A 16184-nucleotide genomic window follows, 5' to 3' on the forward strand; every position below is an offset into this window, starting at 1 on the left:
TCAGTGGCTGGTGGAGTGGTGGAGCGTGGGAGTGGAGGAGGTGCGGTGGCTGGTGGAGTGGTGGAACGTGGGAGTGGAGGAGGTGCGGTGGCTGGTGGAGTGGTGGAGCGTGGGAGTGGAGGAGGTGCGGTGGCTGGTGGAGTGGTGGAGCGTGGGAGTGGAGGAGGTGCGGTGGCTGGTGGGAGTGGGGGAGCGTGGGAGAGGAGTGGGATGTACAGATACAGTCCGTCCTGCCAGGGCAGGTACGTCCCGTGATGATTCTCCAGGTGGGGGAGTGCAGGTGGGTGAGGGTAGCGGGAGTACTGGACAGGGAGAGAGGGACACTGTCCACCATACAAACAGTGATGCGGAGGAGGATGGAAGTGATGAGGGGCCATCAACAAGCCAGGCATGGATGGAGGGCCTAAGAAACCCCCCGATTTACCCATCGGGAAAATGACATCCTTGATGAAGGTGTCGTCTTCCTTTGAACAACTCTATGGATCATTATCATGTAAGAATTTTTTCACAATTATTCTATTATAATATAGAAAGTATGTTGTATAGGCCGCACTATTTAATGTATTAACTATATTTGACATAGGTAAGTTGTGGGTGCTGGGGAACAATGAAGAGACCTCTAATGTCTCCTAAGTACATATAGAACATAAAAAGTGTTCCCCGCACTCATGATGAATACTAAACAATCAATAATACTTGAAATGCTGATATATATGAATGAGCAAAAGTGAAGAACATTAATTCACAATGTGCCAACAAACTCTAATCACATACAATTAACAGGAGGGGGAGGGATGGTGAGGGAAGGGGGAAATGTGACATCACTAAAAAGTGATGGATATGATAAACAAATCCCTAACAGGGAAGGAAGGGGGTGGGGTGAGATGCAGGGGAAACGTCCCATTTCGTGGTCACTTACCCCTTCTACGGGCCCATTCTCATAGTCACCACAAAGTGGGACTATGGTACTTACCGACTCCCTAACAGTAAATTCCTCCCAGTGTTAAAAGAAATGCTAAAAAGATGCCATAAATGTTTATGCAAGACATGCGTAACGTAACATTGAGCTGGTAAACATGTGCAGCTGATTGGGCACATTTAATTTGTCACGAATATGCGCATGACATAGCCTAATAGGTGTCTGTAATTATATGTACATGTTGTAAAATTGTTTAATATATTACCATACATTATTCAGCAATACAAAGGAGATTATAGGTGGCACACCACTGTTTTAAAGAAAAAGTTTTTCAAGGAGTTTACATTTGGTGCTCACCTTCCGTTGATCCTGGCGTCCCAAAGCTGGATCCAAAGTAATAGCAAGATAGGGGAAAGGAAGAGGTACACAAATTGTAGTGGAATCAAATGATTTCAAATGTATTAATGCATCAGAGCTAACAATGGTTAGCTGTGATGCATTAATACATTTGAAATCATTTGATTCCACTACAATTTGTGTGCTTCTTCCTTTCTCCTATCTTACCATACATTATTCAATCACTACTTAAATCTATATTAACACATTTTTACATATACACAGCTAAAACCAAAACCAGTCAGAAAACAAAATTGTGGGCAGAGATATGCCGATCTGTCTCAGCATCAGGCGTCTTTAAAAGGAGCCCAGAGACGTGTAAGAAACGATTTTGGGACATTAAACATAGACTGAAGAGGAAGATGTCACTGGCCGGACGCATCGCATGTGGGACAGGAGGCGGACCTCCAGCATCATTGAATTTACACTCGTACGAGGAAAAGATGTCTTCAGTTATGACTCCCCGCCATATTTTTGGAATTGGAGGGAACAGAGACATTGGGCCATCTCTCTCACATTCGACACCAGGTGAGTCGTATGCTATTACATCAATATTTAATTCTGAAATAGTGAGAAATGCAAGCATTTATACAGACATAAAACTACAATCATCTGTTTAGATGATGTGATCAGGAAATGGCAACATTACACATGTCACTGTTCAGTTTATGAAAAGCATGCTTGTTATTTAACTGATGCACGTATAAAAGAAATAGCATAACAATATGTGCATTAACATTGGATGTACAGGAAAATAAAGAGGAGCACAGAATTACTTAGTCATTATGTTGATTGTAAAATGTTGTTGTTTATTATATAGTGCTTGCTGAGGACACGGCTTCAGATGTGTCAGCAACACAACAACAACATGTCATAAGTGATGATAAGATGTTAGTCGATCCCCCACATATTCCTGTCCCAGATGCAGAAGATTCCGGACCTGATTTTATGGCATTACAGGATACACAAAATCCAGAAAGTGATGACAATGGTGAGATCCAAGCGGGCCAGGGAGACCAGGTTTGTTCTGAAGCATTGTCGAATTTAACCAGCCTAGAGGCAAGGTTTTTCACCAAGCAACAAGATCTTGCTGACAGACAGGCTAAAACATATCAAAACATATATAAGGAAATTAAAAACATGGCACTCCTTATGACTAAACAACAGGAGACTCTGGACAACATGGCAAATAACTTCTCTATCATAGCCAAATGTATGGCACAGGTTGTGGCACATGTCCAGGTACAGCCCCCGCCACAGCCACAATCGCAGCCAGAAAGCGAGCCAGAGGCACAATCCGATCTACAGCTACTATCCGATCTAGACCTACTATCCGATCTAGAGCTACTATCCGAGCCATAGACACAAAGAGAGCCAGAGACACAAAGAGAGCCAGAGACACAAAGAGAGCCAGAGACACAAAGATAGCCAGAGACACAAAGATAGCCAGAGACACAAAGAGAGCCAGAGACACAAAGAGAGCCAGAGACACAGGCAATGGTACAGCAGGATCCAATGGCACAGGCTATTCCCCTGGCCCAAATCCTTGCACTGGCACTGGCACTGGCACAGCCGCAGCAACATCAGCTGGCACTGGCACTGGCTGAACCATTGGCACAACCCCCGGCACTGGCTCAACCTTTGGCACAACCCCCGACACTGGCTTAACCATTGGCACAACCCCCGGCACTGGCTCAACCATTGGCAAAACCCCCGGCACTGGCTGAACCATTGGCACAACCCCCGGCACTGGCTCAACCATTGGCACAACCCCCAGCACTGGCTCAACCATTGGCACAAACCCCGGCACTGGCTGAACCATTGGCACAGCCCCCAGCACAGGCTCAACCCCCGGCACTGGCACACCCCCCGGCACTGGCTCTACCATTGGCACAACCCCCGGCACTGGCTCAACCATTGGCACAACCCCCGGCACCGGCTCAACCATTGGCACTGGCCCAGCATCCAATGTCAAGAACAAGGCAACGATCAAGTAACCGTGCACCTGATCCCACAGCAAGGCCTACCACACGTTCATCCCAAAGATTATCCAAAAAAAAGTAGTCAATTTCTTATAATTCTTATTATTATTCTTATTCAATTAGTTACGTTCATTACTGTTCACCAAACATACTGAACAATGTGCAATAATCAAGTGTGTATGAGAACATATTTCAGGTGCATACATGTGAACTAAACAGCATAGGATTTCTCATGTGGGAATAATCTATCTGATGCTTACATTCCAAATAAATATATATATATATATATATATATATATATATATATATATATATATATATATATATTTAATGATTAACTGCGCAAAATAATCATTATAATAGTTGAAAATTTTCACATGTTCTTTACAAAAAATATTCTATCCAATTTGTGTGTTTCTGAGTTTTGCTACTGAATCAGTTGAATACGCAAGCACAATTTTTCGAATATACAGACCACCTGTATGTTGGAAAATAATACATGGACACTTTTTCCTTTGTATAATGACCTTGTACAGTGTTGTGCACATAATGAAATTTTGGATACTTTGTAAGAAGATGAATTTAAGGGATCTTATTACACTGGCGACACACTTTATTGCAGTGTGGCCAGTACCGCAAGCCGGGAGATTTCCCGGCTTGCAAGTGGCAGCCCCTCGGCGTGCCGCGCGTCTCCGATGCGCGGTCACGCGTCATCGGGTGCCTGCGCCCCCTGCACGCACGTCCAGGGCTCCCCGAGGGAGCCCTGGTGTCCCGCGATGTGGGGGACGGCGGCAGGGGGTTCCGGGGGACCCGGCGGACCCGGCAGCGGTAGGGAGAGCGCCCCGATCGGAGGGCGCTCTTCCGCTGCTTCGGCGCGCGCCCGTCACCCTCGGGCGCGCGCCAGGCTACTGCTGCGGCCAAGAACGGGCAAATGCTCGAATAAACTTGGCCGCAGCAGTAGTTACTGGTCTCCATTCCCTGAGAAAACATGCCGTTTGAGTTCTAAGGAGAAGCCTCTGTTTTCTACGCCAATCTCATATATTGCGCCATTGAAAATCGAAACCAGAAAAAGCTACTGTCTCACAGATCTATCAATATATTACGGATAACTAACCTTATTATCAAAATCATCCAAAAGCTAAGGTATGGAAAAATTCAATCCACTTTATCAACCAATACTTCTTTTATTTGAAACCCACCGTCTCTCGAAAACAGGGTGGCTGTTAGTCAGTTCATGAATCCGGTATGCGTATGTCTGCGAATGGACATTTCAGAAGACAGACAATTGTCGGACACAACTACCATGGTATAGGTGCCTGCAGCGGTGCCTTAAATGTTCAGCAGAATTTCTATGAATTTCAACCGGAGTTGGCCAACCAATACCAGAACCATAACGGAGCAAGTGATTACGCTAACATGCATAATACCGACTTTGCTCGACCAGATGAAATGGCACAAAGTTACTATCTGTATCCGCCTGAGTACATTTCACAAGATTCAAACTGTTATGGAGTAAGCTACAATCATACACAGCTGAACACACCGAACAACGAATTGATTTACTACAGCGGCTACATCACAAACACCCCTTCCATGCCTGCACCGAATATGAATTCAATATAATGCAGGTAAATATAGCGGAAATAGTTTATACACTGTGTGAATCGCTTATTCCCGAATGACAGGCATATGCGTTCGATTCATTATGCATGCGCGTACCATACGGGAAAAAAGTTTTTCTTTGTCTAAATTAACGTGTCTCTTTTACCTTTCGCCTTCTTCTGATAATATAACAGAGATCGCGCTGTGAAGATCACTGTATGCCGGAACACAGTTCTGAAAGAAGGTAAGATCCAGTTAACGATATACGTGCCAATATTTTGAAACGTGCTGTGCAATGGCAGGTGAAATCAGAGATATTCGTGCGCAGCCCTTAAATGTCACTCCACTATGTGTACGCCCCTCGGTGATAATAAAAGAATAAATTTTCAACATTAAATAATATGTTATATGTGCAGAAATGCAGTATATATTCCTAATTTGTGTACTATGCATATGGCTACATAATAATGTTATGTGTCTGGTGATTCTGGGTTAGTCACTTATAGAAATGGCAGGAAATGCAGCCGTTTAAATGAAATTTGGTCACATTATGCTGACTAGTTAATGTTGTTTAGCATTCTGTATATAACATGTTTGTTATGATAGCATGTGGACAAACGAAACATTCGGAAATACAGACAGTCCTCGGTTATCCGACACAATGCGTTACTCAAAATGGCGTTGGATAGCGAAACGTCTTAAAGCGAAACACGTTTTCTCATAGGAACACTGTTTAAATAAAATGTTCCGTTCCTGAGGGCAATTTTAATGCTAAAATACACAAAATATTTTACTCAGTCAATAAGATATGCAGCCCACACAAATTATATAGTGTATATACTGTATTATATATATATATATATATAAATATATATATATATATATATAAATATATATATATATATATATATATATATTATATATATATATATATATATATATATATATATATATATATAATATAACATGTAATTTAATAATATATAATGTATTTTAATAATATAATCTATTATATAGTATAATATAATATGATATTATATGATATATCTCTACTATATATGTGTCGTTGTCTGTCTGTCTGTATGTATGTGTCTCCCTGTGTCTAGGCGCCCTGCACCGGCTCCGACACACACACACACACCACAACCCCCCCACACACACACACACCCCCTCTGTCCGTCCCCCCTCATCACGTGCACCGCCCTGCACCGGCTCCGGACGGAGGGGAAGCGCGGCGTGGCCCTCCTACCCCAGCCGCACCCGCACCTCCCCGGCGCTACCTCCCCCTCAGGTAAGTCACACCACTGCGCGTCCCGCCTCAGCTTATGGCGCCAGTAACTCTCCTATTTCAGGCGCGCAGCCTCGTGCCTCAGGCCCACACAGGGCGCTTCCTGCCACCGCCTGCATGCTTCTCACTCAGCCAGACGGCACATCGGGGGACCAAGCGGGCGCCGGGGGGGGAGGGGGAGCACAAGTCATGGGGAACGGGGGGGGGCGAGTCACGGGGAACGGGGGGGGCGATCCGCGAGTCATGGGGAATGGGGGGGGGCGAGTCACGGGGAATGGGGGGGCCGAGTCACGGGGAATGGGGGAGCGGCCAGCCGCCGAACCAGCGGGGGGACAGACGCCCGGACCGGGGGGGGGCATGCACATACATAAATTATGACAATACATATGCCCACTGCTCTCCAGCCCCCTCCCCCACTCCCCTTTCCCCCCTCCAACTCCCCTTTCCCCCCTTCCCCCCCACTCCCCTTTCCCCCCCACTCCCCTTTCCCCCCCACTCCCCCCCCCCCACACTCCCCTTTCCCCCCCCCACTCCCCTTTCCCCCCCCACTCCCCTTTCACCCCCCCTTTCCCGTGTGCTGCCCGCTCCCATGCGCTTCCCTCCCGTGCTGCCCCCTCCCGTGTGCTGCTTCCTCCCGTGTGCTGCCCCCTTCCGTGTGCTGCCCCCTCCCGTGTGCTGCCCCCTCCCGTGTGCTGCCCGCTCCCGTGTACTGCCCTTTCCCGTGTGCTGCCCTTTCCCATGTGCTGCCCTTTCCCGTGTGATGCCTCCTCCCGTGTGCTGCCCCCTCCCGTGTGCTGCCCACTCCCGTGTGCTGCCCTTTCCCATGTACTGCCTTTTCCCGTGTGCTGCCCTTTCCCGTGTGCTGTCCTTTCCCGTGTGATGCCTCCTCCCGTGTGCTGCCCCCTCCCGTGTGCTGCCCCCTCCCGTGTGCTGCTTCCTCCCGTGTGCTGCCCCCTCCCGTGTGCTGCCCCCTCCCGTGTGCTGCTTCCTCCCGTGTGCTGCCCGCTCCCGTGTGCTGCTTCCTCCCATGTGCTGCCTGCTCCCGTGTGCTGCTTCCTCCCGTGTGCTGCCCCCTCCCGTGTGCTGCCCCCTCCCATGTGCTGCCCGCTCCTGTGTGCTGCCCTTTCCCGTGTGCTGCTTTTTCCCGTGTGCTGCCCTTTCCCGTGTGCTGCCCTTTCCCGTGTGCTGCCTCCTCCCGTGTGCTGCCCCCTCCCGTTGTCTGCCCCCTCCCGTGTGCTGCCCCCTCCCGTGTGCTGTCCCCTCCCGTATGCTGCCCTTTCCCGTGTGATGCCTCCTCCCGTGTGCTGCCCCCTCCCGTGTGCTGCCCCCTCCCGTGTGCTGCCCCCTCCCGTGTGCTGCTTCCTCCCGTGTGCTGCCCCCTCCCGTGTGCTGCCCCCTCCCGTGTGCTGCTTCCTCCCGTGTGCTGCCCGCTCCCGTGTGCTGATTCCTCCCGTGTGCTGCCTGCTCCCGTGTGCTGCTTCCTCCCGTGTGCTGCCCCCTCCCGTGTGCTGCCCCCTCCCGTGTGCTGCCTGCTCCCGTGTGCTGCCCTTTCCCGTGTGCTGCTTTTTCCCGTGTGCTGCCCTTTCCCGTGTGCTGCCCCCTCCCGTGTGCTGCCCCCTCCCGTGTGCTGCCCCCTCCCGTGTGCTGCCCCCTCCCGTGTGCTGCCCCCTCCCGTGTGCTGCCTCCTCCCGTGTGCTGCCTCCTCCCGTGTGCTGCCCTCTCCTGTGTGCTGCCCCCTCCTGTGTGCTGCCCCCTCCCGTGTGCTGCTTCCTCCTGGTGTGCTGCCCCCTCCGATGTGCTGCCCCCTCCCGTGTGCTGCCCTTTCCCGTGTGCTGCTTCCTCCCGTGTGCTGCCCGCTCCCGTGTGCTGCTTCCTCCCTTGTGCTGCCCGCTCCTGTGTGCTGCTTCCTCCCGTGTGCTGCCTCCTTCCGTGTGCTGCCCCCTCCCGTGTGCTGCCCTTTCCCGTGTGCTGCTTCCTCCTGTGTGCTGCTTCCTCCCGTGTGCTTCTTCCTCCCATGTGCTGCTTCCTCCCATGTGCTGCCCCCCTCCCGTTTGGCCCGCTCCAGTGGTTGCACGGGGTAGGAGGCTTCCCCCGTCCCTCTCTACAAACACGACCAAGAGCCGGGAGCAAGATGGCCGACACTGCTCAGTGAGGGAGGGTGAGGTGCCTGTGTTCCTCCGGAGCTGACACCGGCTCAGGGGAACCCAGAGGAGAGGCATCATCTGCTCCGGAGATACGGGGTGAGTGATGTCATCAGCCCACCAACATTTAAAGTGTGTGTGTGTGTGTGTGTGTGTGTGTGTGTGTGTGTCTACCCAGTCAGTAAGTCACCTACCCACCCAGTCACCTAGTCAGTCAGTCACCTACCCACCCAGTCAGTCACCTACCCACCCAGTCACCTAGTCAGTCAGTCACCTACCCACCCAGTCAGTCACCTACCCACCCAGTCAGTCACCTACCCACCCAGTCAGTCACCTACCCACCCAGTCAGTCACCTACCCACCCAGTCAGTCCATCACCTACCCACCCAGTCAGTCAGTCACCTACCCAGCCAGTCAGTCAGTCACCTTCCCACCCACCCAGTCAGTCACCTACCCAGTCTACCTACTAGTCATCAATACAGCACTATCTCTTCACTTAATGCCCAACATTATGCATTTAAGGATGCACACATTGTACAGGTGGGGGGAAACATGATTTATACAAGAACAAATGTGTTAAACATTGACATACCATTGCCAGACAAACTTCTGATCATTCACTACAAAATGTGCAGTTCTTTGGAGAGAGCACGATCTTATGATTAGATACACACAATGCAATGTAACACACATCCCGAGATGATTATAGATTTGATTATATGTCAAAGAAAATCTTAAATGTGAAAAAATTCTTTATTAACATCCGGCGAGTCTCCATCCCACTGGCTGTATGGTCCCTAACCCCTGCAGGAGGCACGAGAGGATCCTTCTCTAAATCCTCCCGAATGTTGCCTTGAAGATTGTGACATAGGGCAATGTTGTGCAGAATGCAACAACAAATCACTATGTCGCCAACCTTCGCTGGCGAATACTGGAGCGCACCACCAAATCTATCAAGACACCTAAAACGGCTTTTCAACAATACAAATGTCCTCTCAATCACAGAGCGTGTGGATATGTGTGCGGCATTATATCGTTCCTCTGCAGGGGTTTGAGTATTACCCAGTGGGGTCAGAAGCCAAGGCCAACTTCCATATCCTGAGTCACCCATAAGACAGTCAAATCACATGAATGTTAATATATGTAACAATATTCAAAACATTGGCTATTGCCATTTCCTAGTACATGAGTGAATAATATACAACACATGCTCTAACAATGAAATCCTCATTATCTAAGATGACGCTGCAAGACATGGATTAGATATACAACTTCACAAATGTCAAGTATTTGTGGTTACTTACAATATTAGCAACACATAATGAAACATTAAATTCTACATTAAATGTACTTGTAAGTGCAGCTTCTGTAACATTGACTGACCCAATAGCCAACCGTCCTCGAATTCCCCCGCTTCAAATTTACAGAAGACTAATGAGTTTTTCAGAATATGGGAATCGTGGTAGGCACCTGGGAATTGGGCTAACACACTCAGAATTTTCATGTATACGTCACATACGACCTGCACATTGAGCGAGTGGTAATGTTTCCGATTCCGGAAATCCCTCTCCTCTTCACGTAGCGGGGTCAGCGCGCCATGTGCAATCTATAGCACCCATCACATTGTGTAGCCCATCTACATTATAAAATGCAGTCTTCAGTGCCTGCCACTCTATCTGCTCGCTAGGAAAATGTATATAATCACTAGCGCGTTGAGTGAGTGCACATAAAAACTGGCTAAAGGCCCGCGAGAATGCCGACTGCGAGACCCCGCCTACTATGCCCACAGTTATCTGAAATTACCCAGAAGCAAGAAAATGTAACGAGCTCAGCATTTTAACAAGGCCAGACTCCTGTCTGTTGTTTGCACTAAATCCTCTTAACACTTCATACAGTTCCAAGATAGCCGCTCAGCTCAATCTGTAGTGGCTGATAATCTCTGCCTCACTCAAGCCCTCTAGGGAGCTTTTTTGCCTAAAATTGCAGGGGGCCATGTGTCTCACAACACAAATCTCTCTCTCTCTCTCTCCTCTCTCTCCTCTGCAACATAATCTCCCTCCTCCTCCTCGCAAAAAGCAACACAAAAGCGTAATCTGCTGCCGCATCCATTTCACCCTGGAAGGTAAGTGGCTCCTTATATCGTTTAAATAGACAGACTAATAAGTCACCTGATTGTAAATCATGACACGTGTGTTGGATAGTATTGTGAACAAATGAATTGTAGTCAGTCAAAAATTCATTCTAGTTTAATTCAGATGTGTTACACACATAATTATATGTGATGTAATCATCAATTAGAGCAGGTGAAGGAGAATTGGAGCACTACTAAAACAGTAGAAAAAACTACCAGAGTGGGTCCCAAAATGAAAACGTTTTAATGGATCAGTACAAAAACGAGCCCTAAGGCCCCACCAACGCGTTTCGAGCTACACGCTCTTTCTCAAGGTGATTTATATATATATACACACTTTTTTACATCGAGTTACACTATTTTATCATTTAATTCTTCAACTTCTTTGAACCTGGAAGCAGGTTCAGACCTAAAAGTAATGCGGTTCAGTGGTGGAGACCCCTTGCTTCAATCTTATGTACTTAAAAATAATAAGGGGCTGATGCCTAACCATTAAAACATCAGTACCCAGTTTGTTGGTGGTAGAAAGGGAAGGTGAATTATGTCGTTTCCCCAGGGTGGGTAGTTATGCCTCACTGGTGGGTGGTTAGGCCTCCTGGGTGGGTAGCATTAGGGGTTAAACTCTTTATTACCTTAGCAGTTACTACCATTAAAATAATTATGGTGTTAAGCCCTCATGCTACCCACCCAGGAGGCCTAACCACCCACCCTTGGAAAACAACACCCTTCATCCACCCCCTGTACCACCAACAACTCCCCTCCCCCCACCACACACAGGAATGAGCCCTACAAGCCAAATATTGCCAATAGTATTTTGCCCATTTATATTTACAGCACTGCACATTACAATAAAATACAAATTACAATTCAATCAAAATAAACACTAGTAATTTAATCCATTGATTGTCTCTGTGGGTATCTATGCCCTCAACGGTGGGTCGGCTAGACACAGATCTGGCTAATAACGCTTTGCCCATTCAAAATCAATCAATAGCCAGCAACCCTATAGTAAATAAAAATAGTAGTTAACCCTGCCAAGTTGAAGGCCATCCTCGACTTCGTCTTCAGTGGCACCAATATGTAACACACTAAATACCCCTTAAATACCTTAGTGGGGAGGAACCGCTATGGTAATTAAGGGGTTAACCCCACCCATTACCTGTCCACCCCCCGGGATGCCTAATCACACTTCCTGGGGCAACTACCCCCATGACCCATCCTCTCTACCCCCATCACCACACACACAAATGGGCAATAGCCCTATTAGCCTAAAATAAACAAAATACAATTACATTAAATACACATTGCAATACAATAAATCCATTAATTGTCACTGTGGTTTCCTATGTCCTCAACGGGGGCACAGATTGCCAATGTGGCTATCAATGGGCATCCTATAGTAACTAAATGTGTTCCTTACCTTTGTCGGATCCTTAACTTTGATCCTTATATTGAAGTCTAGCTCAATGCGCAGAAGTTCAGGATCCTCCATTGCTTGAAGAGAAGTCACCGGGGAGTAGATCTTCTTATCTTCTGTCTTCAACAGGTTCGGTAGATGTTGACTCTCTATCCCATTTTGTTAAATGTCCTTGTATAACGCCTGTGATGTCACATTTGACAGACACATGGTACATCCAACAATCTACTACAAATCCAGCTGTTTCCTGCTTTAACCTCTGCTGCTCTTGGCAGGAGCTGAATAAGCAGCAGACTCCCCCCTACCCACCTCCTGTCAGGAAATATCTCACCACTGCCCACTGATCCTCCAGACCCCTAGCTCTCACACTCCCCTCTTCACCCTGCCTTTTAATTTCCAATTCGGCTATGTTATCTCCATAATTTTGCAACCATCAACTCCATCTGCTTCTCACTCATCTCCATCCTTAAAAAAATCCAGCATCTCCCTCTCCTACTCTCTTCCTTTTCTTTCTATTACTCCTACTATGTTGTAATATTTCTCCCAATCCTGTCCCTATCCATAAACCAACCCCTTATCATCCCACACCCTATCCAAATGTCTCCTTTTAACCCCGCACTGCCAATCACTCCAACCTCATCCCATTGGACCTCTCTCTTCCCTTTTCCTGTGCCATATAGAATACACAATCTCTCTGCAATGAACTCACAGCAATACATCTCATTCATTTCCAACTCTCTCAACTTCCAAGCCATTACAGAAACCTGGCTCATCAACTCAGATACCACCTCCCCTGCTGCTCTCTGCTATAGCGGTCTTACTTTTTGCCACACCCCAAGAACAGATAATAAACAGGATACAGGAGTCCACATGATACTTTCCCTTTGTGTGTGTGTGTCTCTCTCTCTCTCTCTCTCTCTCTCTCTCTCTCTCTCTCTCTCTCTCTCTCTCTCTCTCTCTCTCTCTCTCTCTCTCTCTCTCTCTCTCTCTCTCTCTCTCTGGGGATGGTGGATGGATAGATTTGGTCAAAACAATACGCAGAATTCTAGGAAACGGATTTGGACTGGATCGTTAATCAAATTTAGGTATAATAATGTACAATTATCAGGGTACTGTAGCAGTAAAGAAAGAGCCCTACTCTTGACACCTTGTCACAATAGACATTCAATCAACAGTTAAAACCTACTTAAATTACAGCTTACATTTCCAGCTTTTAATAATGACAGTTGTACCAGCAAATGAGAAGCAATAACATTTAAAAATATTCTATAAAGGGGTCCAATCATATTCTTAATCTCTAGCAGTGGCATGCAACAATATAGGAAGGGCTAATTTAGATCACAACTCTTCTGCGGCATTGTTCTTCTCCATCTTTGGCTTCAAGAATGGATAAATGTAACTTATAGTAGGGATGGTTTGCACCTCAATGAGGAGGGATCTTCTGTATTAGGAAAATGTACTGAAATTAGATTCTTCTGTTCAAACACAGTGTTTTGGTTTAGCAAAACATAACGTTTGTCATTGAGGCCACAAAGTTCTACCTTTTATTCTTCTGTCCAAAGAACATTGTTACAGAAGTCTTGTTGATCATCTATGTTCTCTTTGGTGAACATCAGACTGGCAGCAATGTGCTTTTTAGAGAGTAGTGGTTTCCTCCTGGTGATCCTTCCATGAACACGCCTTAAACCTTTTTCACTGACTGCCCCGCACCTCTGGAATGCCCTTCCCCACAATACCCGACTAGCACCCACTCTATCCACCTTTAAGACCCACCTTAAGACACACTTGCTTAAACAAGCATATGAATAGCACTGTGGATAATACTGGACACATGATATAAGGTTAGCCCCCTGCAGACGCACTTACCAGAACTCCCTCCTACTGTCTCTGTACGTTCTCCCTACCCACCAATTAGACTGTAAGCTCCTCGGAGCAGGGACTCCTCTTTCCTAATGTTACTTTTATGTCTGAAGCACTTATTCTATGATCTGTTATTTATATTATCTGGTATTTTTATGATTTCCACGTGTATTACTACTGTGAAGTGCTATGTACATTAATGGCGCTATATAGATAAAAAGACATACAATACAATAAAATACAACACCATTTTCTTTCAGTCTTTTTATGATAGTTGGAACATGAACACTCACATTAGCTAACGCGAGAGTGACCTGCAGATCCTTGGATGTTACTCTGGGGTTCCTAGTGATTTCCTGGATGATTTTCTAGTTTGTTCTTGGGGAGATTTTGGTAGGATGACCGCTTCTGGGTAGAGTGACTATGGTCTTCATTTGTCTAACAGTGGATTTGTGGAGCACCAAATCCTTAGAAATGATTTTGTAACCCTTTCTAGATTGATGGGCATCAATAACTCTTTTTCTGAGGTCCTCAGAGATTTCTTTTGACCGTACAATGACGTGTTTCCACACCTGTATGTTGAAGACTAAACTCACAAAGTTTTTGATCTTTATATAGGGTGGGGCCTCCCGAACTCTACTCTGAAGATTGATGTAATTATTTAAACACCTGATTGTAATTATCCCCTTTAATATAACTGATAAAACCCCTGTTTCACTTACTTTTTCACATACCATGCCTCTTAATTACTCATTGTTTGTCTAATTCATACATCATTTTGTTTCAAAAGACATGGCATTGGTTAATATAAACCTTATTGGATATTTAAGAGACTGGTTTTGATTCAAGAAGTTTATCATGGAATTCCTGTAATTATCATTGGAGTTCACAAAATTCTTCTCGCCACTGTTCACAGCTTCAGAGTTCAATTGCAATTGGCTCATCATCATCTTCTACATCGTCATTTTTTTAAGTAAATTTGAGAAACTAAAGTTTGAGAAATTAAATACAGTTATTTTTGTTGCAGGACAGAAAAGAAAAGTCAAGGTTATAATAATAAATGTTTGAATTAAATGAGCAAATGCTATACACATTCAGTTTACAGATAATTAATGAACAGTCAGAGATTTGATAATTGGCATATGTAACATTTACAGACAGGATTACAATTGTGTTAAAAGAAGTGGGATAGACCTTCAATGTGTTAAGGAGCTTACAATCTATAGGCAGGGAAAGCTGACATTGAGTACAGGGGAGGATAGGGTTGATGTGTTTCAGAGACAATAGAGCAGTTGCAACATTACCGACCGGCAGCAAATGGTGAAATTCTCTGGCTGCCCTTTGGCAGCCACGAAAAGCTAATGCCTTTGGGTCGACTCAGGTATTATGTCCCAGAGATTCTTTGTGGAAATGAAAATAGCAGCATGGCAACATACACGTACCTCAATCAGACATGCAGGGAGAGGAGGGGGGGGGGGGAGGGGCTGATGGACTCCAGGGTGTCTGAAGTGGCTCTTATCCTCATGCTTTTAACCCCTTCCATACTGGTTTGGTGGACAGGTGCAGTGAAGGCATATTGGGGAGCCTCTCTTCTTAAGGAGACACCTTTGGGAAAATGCAGGTGTTATGTCCCAGAGATTCTTTGTGGAATATTGTATATGGAATTTAGCTTAACTCATCACCAGCACTTCCTATTGTTAATTCAAATACTGTAACTAGGGAAGCAGCAAAACGCCACCGGGGCAGCTGCAGCTGAGCCGCGGTCATGGGCCCAGACATGCAATGAGGTGCCAAGATATTTCACTTATTTTCCCGCAGTCACGGGAACACCAAGTCTTGCTAAACAGAGTAACAAATAATTGAACTTAAAAACAAACACATTCTTATTATTTCATCTATATTTATAGAAGTATTCTAAGAAACATTATCAAGGTATACCAACATTTGTGTCTTGAAGGTTAATGATTTTAAGAGAAAAAAACATGTTCATAAAAATTGAAAATTGACCTTATCTGCATCCTTGATTTGTATCACTGTATATAAAGTAACCAGTGTCAGACTGCCCTCAGAAAAGACGCATGAATATCTAATGAAAAAACTGTGCGAGGAATTATGGTCGGCCACAGAAAAAAACACTAATCAAAAGTATGTAAAGAGAATAGGCATTACAGCACATGAAGGCGGTTATAAGGCAAAAGCAAGATAACTTTGAAGGCAAAATAAACACAAAAAATATTACATTTTGGCATTTTAGACATTCAAAGTTATCTTGTTTTTGTCTTATACAGGCATCCCCCAGTTTAAGGACATTCACTTTAAGTACACTCACGAGTAAGAACATAGCGCCCAATAGGCAAACAGAAGCTCACGCATGCGCCTGTCAGGACTTCCTGAACAGCAATACCAGCTCCCTACCTGTACCGAAGCTGTGCACAAGTGGGGAGACTA

This window comes from Ascaphus truei, chromosome 4, assembly GCF_040206685.1.
Source record: "Ascaphus truei isolate aAscTru1 chromosome 4, aAscTru1.hap1, whole genome shotgun sequence".
NCBI lineage: Eukaryota > Metazoa > Chordata > Amphibia > Anura > Ascaphidae > Ascaphus > Ascaphus truei.